Consider the following 8888-nt stretch of genomic DNA (forward strand, 5'->3'; position numbering starts at 1 on the left):
GCCTTAAATGTCAGTTTAGATCATGTGTTTAAATCTATAGTGAGGTTTGAGCCCATAACCTTCTGATATGAAGAGTGCTACCACTGAACCAAGTTGACACCTAAATGAATGCCAATGGAGAAATGGTCCTTGTGAAAATGATTATAGAAACTTAGAAAATTTATGTCAGAAGAGACCATTAGGCCCATCATGTCTGTGCCGACTATGAAACAAGGGGCTGATTTAATACGAGAACATTTTGTCATCAGAAAGAAAGATCCACTCCAATTTACCCAGTGAGTGAGGAGGAGAGGACATCACCTGTCCATTGACTCTCGTAGGTAACTATGATATTATATCATGGTATGCACTATTTATTGCAGGAATGCTATCATATGGTATGGATGCAAAAAGTACACAATAAAGCATAGGTAAACTTAACATTTTGCTTTATTCCTAACTTTTATTCAACTAACATAGATGTCAACATGTTATGTCTTTTTTTAAAAAAGAAACCATCTTATAAAGATGTTGAGGCATGATCATTAATCATGTTTTCTTTTCTGCAGTATGTTTTGCCCAGGTCCAGTGTCCTATTGAATACATTTTATTCAAACTCAAACTCTCCCTGAACTTTTAAGTTGTAATTAAATTTATGCTTCACATGTGGTCTGAAGTGCAAGTATAGGCAAATTTAAAGCCAGAAGTTATGTTGTTGGTGGTGCACAATATTGATTTGTGTTAGACACCTGTTATAGTCTTGATTTTCCAGACAGGTTTCTCATTAGAAACATCAAACTTTATTTACAGGCTGCAGCAGCAGTTACATGCTTCCATCAAGCTCCACAACTAGAAGAGGAACATCCCACTCTAAGGTACCCCACGCTTAGAGCTGATTCATTCACACTATCACATGATACTATACAACACAATAAGTCTTAAAGCTACAGTCACTGCATTCCTTAAAGCTACAATACTACATTGCTCCCTCTTTAAATTTTTTGTACAGTTTATATTTACAAGAACATCTACCTTCATGACATTACAAATATATACATGGGTCATGGAATTATAACTTCAGTCTCTCAGATGGTTTCCTGATCTGGGAGAAACATCGTAGCTCCACAACTTTCATATCTCCTACAGGGTCCACATTATCTGGAACTGTAGCAACATCAGGTGCCTCTTTAGGCACAGGCAGTTCAGTGTTATCTACTTCAACAGAGACATCTGGTATGTCTATACTTGGTTAAACATTTTCAACAGGGACCACAGGTTCTACAATGGTTACATGTGGAACAGTATTTTGTTGGGGTATCTCCCTTCTTCTCAAAAGGTCCACATGTTTGTGGGTGATCCAGCCCTCCATTTCCATGTGGTACAACAAGGGTCTGGTTACAAACCTCATACACCGGGTAACCAACTCGATCCACCACTGAAGTTTTGTATGTATACTGCTTCACCAACAGTAAATTCTTGCTCATGACTATGCAAATCATGAGTTACTTTTTGATCCCTTTGACTTTTCTCTACCTTCCCCTCCAAATTGGGAAGTACCAGGCTTAATCTCGTTCAAAGGCGTTGCTTGATAAGTAACTCTGAAGGTGTTGAACCTGTAGTAGTGTGGGGAGTTGTTCTATAAAGAAGCAGGAAACATGAAAGTTTAGTTTCCAATGATCCTCCTGATAATTTTTTCATCCCATCTTTAAAAGCCTGTACTGCTCTCTCAGCTAATCCGTTAGACGATGAATGATATGGTGCCGTCTTTAGATGTTTGATACCATTTAAGTTCACAAATCTTTGAAATTTAAGAATTTAATGCTAGTAAACACAGTACCATTGTCTGAGATGATTACTTCTGGCAATACATGTATAGAAAAGCTTTGGCATAACTCTTCTATATTCGCAACTGATGTTGGCAACCTAACCTCATACATGTCTAGCCATTTGGAATGTGGGTCAGTTATTAATAGGACTGATGTAATCTATGTGAAGTCTCACCCAGGGCCTACTGGGCTATTCCCATGGGTATAGTGGGGCCGCAACAGGTAACATTTGTATACAGTGTTCAACCACTTTCTTGATATCACTGTCCATGCCCAGCCACCAAATGTAATTTTGCATGATCATCTTCATTCCTGAGATTCCTGGATGTGTGCTGTGCAACTCTGCTAATAGTGGTTCCCTTCCTTGTGAAGGAACAACTATTCGCACACCTCATAGCAGGATACCATTTGGACTACTCAGTTCACTTTGAGTGAAGGATGGCTTCAATTCGTCAGGGACTGGTTCCTGGGACCACCCTTTCAACACTTGGTCTCTCACTTTAGACAGGGGTGGATCACGAGTCACCCAGTTTCTTATCTGCCTGGCCTAGACTGGTGAGGAATCCAGAAAATTCACCACTAATATGACCTCTTGGGGAATTGGGCATGTTCATTGCTCTCCTGCAAATGAAGGCGACTTAGGGCATCAGCATTGGTTATATGTATCACTGGTCAGCACACAAAAGTGTATTCATATGCAGATAAAATTAGAGCCTATCTTTGAATTTGTGCAGAAGCTATGGGAGGGATACCTTTTTCTTCACTGAACAGACCCAAGAACAGTTTGTGGTCAGACACTATCGTAAAGATGCGGCCATGTACGTATTAATGGAATATATTAACTCCAGAAATAATCGATAATCCTTCTTTCTCGATTTGTGAATACCTTTTTTCGACAGTGGAAAGGGTCCCGGACGTGTAGTCCATTGGCCTTTCTGTCTGGTGGGATGGTACCACTCCCACACCATGCGGGGGACGTATTGCAGTTCGTTTGTCAGGTCGTAGTGTACTAACAAGTTTGAAGAGTGCAAGAGTTGTTTAAGTTTTGTGAAGGCCTCTTCTTGATGTGACCTCTAAACCCAACGCTGGTTTTTCTTCAGTACTGAGTGCAGAGGGGCTAAGACCATTGATAAATTAGGTAGGAATTGACCATAAAAATTAGCTGTACTTAAGAATGACTTGAGTTCAGAGACATTTTTAGTCAAAGGTGCCTCCTTAATAGCTTTAACCTTTTTTACCGGGCGTAACCCTTGGACATCCACCCAATGACCCAAATAAATGACTTTGCTTGCCTGAAAGGTACACTTTTATTTTTTTAAGCACACCCCTGCTTCTAAAAATCATTTCAAGAGTTCCTCCAAATTAGCCAAGTGTTCGGTTTCTGTGAACCCCGTTATTAGGATGTCTTTCAGGTAGACCATCTCTCGAGGTAGTGCTTGTAGCAAACTTTCCATCATCCTCAGGAAAATTGCACAGGTTGAAAAAACACCAAAGGGAAAACACGTGTATTGATATAACCCTTTGTGGGTGTTTATGGTCACAAACTCTCTGGAGGTATCATCCAGTTGCAGCTGCTGACACGCGTGACTCATATCTAGTTTACTACAAGTTGTTTCTCCTGCTAATTTAGCATAGAGATCCTCAATCTTGGGGATAGGATAATTGTCCAACTTGCCAGCTTTGTTTACTGTTAGCTTATATTCCCCACAGACCCAGATCATTTGACCCAGTTTTAAGGCAGGGGCTATAGGTGCTGCCCACTCTGAGAATTGAACCAGCTGTATGACCCCCCCCAACCAGCCTCTCTAAACAGTTCAATTCAATGTCAACCTTCTCCCTCAGGGTATTTGGCACCGGCCTTGCTTTAAAGAAACAAGGAGTTGCTTCTGAGTCAAAGTAGGTCTTAGCCTGTAGGCCTTTGATTCTCCCCAGTTCATCTCAAAACCTTGTCATGTTTCTTTAGCAGCTCTGGCAGTCCTCCTACTTGTAGCTGGAATGTTTCAGTTTAGTTTAATTTCTTTCAACCAGTCGTGACCTAGAAGGCTTGGTCCTTCGCCTCCTACTACCATCACTGGGAGTTGTGTTGCTTGTTGCTTTTAATAAACAGGTACATTGGTAAAACCCTTCACTTGGATAGCTTCACCAGTATAAGTTTTCACTTTGGCTGAAGTCTGCTGCAAATTCAATTGTTGAGTACCCTTGTTTAAATATTTGAAGGTGTGTCTCCCACTCCAGTGGTTGAAGCACCAGTGTCCATTTCCATTATTAAAGGCTTTGCATTTACCTGCAGAGTGACAGTGATTGGCTCTGTCTTCCCTAATTTTACATTAAACAGGGAGTAAATATCAGAATTGGTGGTTCATGGTTCTTCCACATTATGTACTTTGATTAACTTAATTTGCTGCCTGGGAGTGGGTCTTAATCTTGCTTTACAATGCTTCAGTATGTACCCTTTTATGGCAAAAATAGCACTCCACCTCTTTAAAACGGCAAGTTTCAGGAGTATGATGGCTTCGACAACGGTAACAACTCATTTTCAGATTTGCTGCTGAGCTGTTTCCTATATTTATAGTAAATTTTCAGGTAGAGAGGCTGTCTCCCGCTTTGTGGCAGAGTCCCAGCTTTCTGTGCCACACCCAGCTATCTGTCCCTGCCCCAAGTGGAAAATGGCACCATTTTGGGAACCTGGTATAGTCTGCGCACCCTGTTTGGTGTGTTCCATCATAAGCACTATTTCCAAGGCTTTTTTAAAATTGATGTTTACTTCAGCTAATAATCATCGTTGAATGGCTCATTTTGCAAACCACAGACCAAACGATCCTTGAGCATATTGCTTAGGGTCTCCCCAAAATCACAGTGTTAAGTCAGTCGTTTCAATTTCTCCACATATATGACAACGGTCTCCCCTGGGGCTTTAACCCTTGAATTAAACCTGAGCCTCTGCATGGTGACTGATGGTTTGAGTTAAAAGTGTCCCTTAATGAACTCTACCAATTCACCAAAGGTCTTCAAATTCAGGGCATTCGAGGCCGTCCAATTTTGAATTAAATTATAGCTTTACTCCCGCAAATGCTTAGAGCAATTTCTCTCTTCTTTTCCTTCCCCTTGCTTGTCTGGGAATAGAACCCAAGGTGTTCTACATATTGATAATAATCCTCTGTGGATGGTTTGAAGTGGTCAATGCTGCCAAAAGTAGCATATCTTGTGATTACGTCTTCCTTTTCTTCTGTTTAAACAAGATACTCATAGTCACTGGGCAAGAGACAATGCCGGACCTGATTTATTCTCATCGCCTTGATTTTCCACATAGGTTTCTCATTAGAAACATCAAACTTTATTTACAGGCTGCTGCAGCAGTTACATGCTTCCATCAAGCTCCACAACTAGAAGAAGAACTCCCGCTCTAAGGTTCTCCGCACTTAGAGCTGATTCGTTCACACTGTGACGTGATACTATACAACACAATAAGCATTAAATCTACAGTCATTACATTCTTTAAAGTTATAATTACTGCAACACCTTAATTTTTAAGCATTAAAAATTATTTGTTTTGTTTGCGGATTGTGAAAGTGAGTTGTCCAATCAGATTAATAGCTTAGAATCACAGAATCACACAATGCAGAAGAGGCCTCTTGGCCCATCGAGTCTGCACTGACACGTGAAAAACACCTGACCTACCTACTTAATCCCATTTACCAGGACTTGGCCCATAGCCTTGATTATTATGACATGCCAAGAGCTCATCCAGCTACTTTTTAAAAGATGTGAGGCAACCTGCCTCCACCACCCTCCCAGGCAGCACATTCCAGACCATCACCACCCTCTGGGTAAAATTTTTTTCCTCACATCCCCCTAAACCTCTAGCCCCTCACCTAGAACTTATGTCCCCTTATGACTGACACTTCAACTAAGGGGAACAGCTGCTCCCTATCCACCCTGTCCATGCCCCTCATAATCTTGTACACCACGATCAGGTCGCCCCTCAGTCTTCTCTGTTCCAACGAAAATAACCCAAGTCTATCCAACCTCTCTTCATAACTTAAATGTTTCATCCCAGGCAACATCCTGGTGAATCTCCTCTGCATCCTCTCCAGTGCAATCCAGTACAAAAGTAAGTGATTGTGGAAAGCATAAAATTTATGTTGTTACTCGGTAATGTGTTTGCTGTAACCCTTGATAATTTTTTCAGATCCCACCACGCACCTTAATAAACAGTGAAACCGGTTTTGCTGCCCACAATGTGCAACATCCAAAGGGCACAGAGAACGATATCATTTGAAACACAGAAGGAAGCCATTCAGCCCAATGTGCTTATACCTGTACTAACATTTGAAGACTCCAATCCCACTTCCTTGCCATTTTCCTACATAGGAATAGAAAAGGGCCATGCAGCATTTCAAGACTGTACCGCCATTCAGATCATGGCTGATCTGTACATCAACTCCATTGAACTGCTTTTGAGCCATATCCCTTCATACCTGTACCTAACAAAAATCTGTTGATCACAAGCTTGAAAATTTCCTGTTACTGGTTTGTATTCATCCCAATCACATACTTATCCAATTCTCTTTGAAGTAGTATTATCATCAGCCTCAAAAGACATTTGTAATACAACATTTTTTGGACGATCAGTCAGGCTTCAGATTGGATAAGGGCTGATGTATTCACATGAACAGAAGGTAGTTATGAACTGCAGGGTCCCACAAGAATCAATATTAGGGCTGTTGCTTTTCATTATCTATTTGACCAAAATGATGCCGGTGCAAAGGGAACTATCCACAAGCTCGTGAGGATGAAAATTGCATGAAAGTACAACTAGGTGTAAGAACCTCAGATGAAAAGTAGATTGATGGTGGATTCAGGTATGTTGGGAAAAGTATCCCATGTCTTGTAATTTGCATTCAATGTTGTCAAAGGCAGCATGATGCATTTGAATAGAGGCCACTCCAAGCATGTACACGGAGTGCAGGGCTGCATACAAAAGGCTGCTGAAGATCAGCAAAACCTGGTTGTTATAATGCAGAAGGAGCAGGAGAATGGGATTAATTAGGAACTCTTTCAGAGGGTCAGCACAGGACCCATGGGCCAAGTAATTTCCTCCTGTGTTGTATGATTCTATGGGGAGAATTTTTGGCTCAGTGAGCGGGGGTGGGGCCTGCTCGCCGAGGCGTAAACTGATGCGGGGTGATGTCAGACGTGTGAACCGACGTCACTGCGCGTCATTTAGTCTTTCAGTTCGGCAGGCGCACACCCGACTCCACTGCACGCCTGCCGAACTGTCAAAGGCCTCATTAAGGCCATTTAACTAACAATTAAAATAATTAGTGGAGTTGCCCACCCAAGCTTAAGGTTGTCTGGCAGGCGAAGAGCCCAGGCGGCCTTTGCATTTTTCATGGAACCTCATCCACGGGCAGGATGAGGTTTCATGAATGTTTTTGAAATCTGGGAAAAATTTTTAATAAAATTAATACGCATGTCCCAGCTCATGTAACAGTTTCACTTGAGGGGACATGGTCTAAAGATTTTTATCTCCTTTATTAAACTTTAGAAACTTTAAACTAATCTTTGCCTCAGGGAGATTTCTGTACTCTTTTGCGCGCTTGCGTGAGAGAGAGCACTCCCAACTCAGGGAACCCTCTCCCCCCACCGCCCGTACAGGGAGTGCACACGTAAAATGGCAGCGTGGACCAGATCAGGGGCACCGATCTGGTCTGTGCCTGCCCCCGCACAAACCCCCCGCCACCCCCCTCCCCACCTCGCGCCCCCCCCACCCCCCCCCACCCACCCCCCCCCCCGACCAATGGGGCGAAAAATCTATCCCATGATTTTATGAAGACCGGAAATGCTAGCCTTTCGTTGTATAACATAAGGAGGAATTTTCCGTGCCCGCTGATGATGGGCGTGTTGGGTGGCGTGAGCGGACAATAAGGCGAGAAGGCCAGAAATCACCCTCCACCTCTCCTCTGTGATCTGCCAGCCACAACTATTTTCCTTCAGGGATGTCCAGGTGAACATGCACATTCCCTTCCTTCCCGGAAATCCCACCCCCATCCACGTTCACCTCCCCGATCTCTTCCTTCCCACCCCCTCCCACCCCTGGGGTCCATACCTGCCTCCAAGTCCCCAAAAATCAGTTTCACGACTAGTTTGCGACCGTCCATTCTGCCTGTCAACGGTGGGCCTCGTTCCCCGCCAATAGACATCAGGAACCTCATTGTAATACATCTGCATATCATAATAGGGCCAGCCCACCGGAATCATCCACCCCCCCCCATGTAGGATCGTCTGCCCACATCAACAGGAAAACATACCAGTGCAGAACATGTCTCGACGAGTGTGATGTACAGAAGTCGGGACTTACCACCAGGGCCTTGCCCATATTGCGGACATCTGAGGAGCAGGAGATGCTGGAGCCCAACAGCAACAGCACACCGAAAGAACGTCCACGGTATGCTGGGTGGATTCAACTGGGCATGGCTCTGCAGCGATGCAGCTCACAAAGGTTGCAAAATCACTGTTGATGATGTGCTAACAGCAGATAATGGTCAGGGGTGAGGGGAGAGGAAGGTCCAGCTCTGTTTGGGAGAGGAGGAAGATGTACTGGGGGGGTGGGGGAAGGTCTAGGAGCGACTGGGGTAGGAAGAGGTGTTGGGGGCGGGGGGGTGGGGGTTGAGGTTGGGAGGGTGTAACAAAGGTGTCGAGGGGAGTGGGTTTGGGAGGGAGGGAAAGAAAGTATTGGGGGTGAGCTTGGGAGGGGGAGAAACAGAAGTTTCAGGGTTGGTGAGGTTGGGAAGAGGGAAACAAAGGTATCGGCGGGATGGTTGATGGGGAGGGAGTACTGGGGGAAGAGAAGGTAATGGGGAAGAAGATGACAGTTGTGGAGGTAGGTATAAGGGGGGTGGAAGGAGTAAAGGAAGGAGTTGTTAGGGGCGAAGGAGTGTGGATAGGGGAAGGAGTCGGGGGAGGAAGGAATGCAGAGAGGGGAGGGAGTCCAGGGAGAAGAAGGAGTGCGGAGAGGGGAAGAAGTAAGGTGTGGAGGAAGAAGTGAGAGTGGAGGAGGAGTCGGGAAGGGGAAGGAGTAAG

At 44.0% G+C, this 8888-nt stretch overlaps 1 long non-coding RNA gene across 1 annotated transcript in view; it reads left to right on the forward strand.

The window, feature by feature from the left end:
- The window catches only part of LOC121269817, a 68467-nt gene extending 63273 nt beyond the window's left edge, over positions 1-5194 (forward strand). The window contains exons 4-5 of the long non-coding RNA XR_005941421.1: positions 790-854; positions 5150-5194. This is a non-coding gene — a long non-coding RNA (uncharacterized LOC121269817). The remainder of the gene's footprint in view (positions 1-789; positions 855-5149) is intronic.
- Positions 5195-8888: the final 3694 nt, after the last annotated feature.

This window comes from Carcharodon carcharias, chromosome 26, assembly GCF_017639515.1.
Source record: "Carcharodon carcharias isolate sCarCar2 chromosome 26, sCarCar2.pri, whole genome shotgun sequence".
Classification (NCBI taxonomy): domain Eukaryota; kingdom Metazoa; phylum Chordata; class Chondrichthyes; order Lamniformes; family Lamnidae; genus Carcharodon; species Carcharodon carcharias.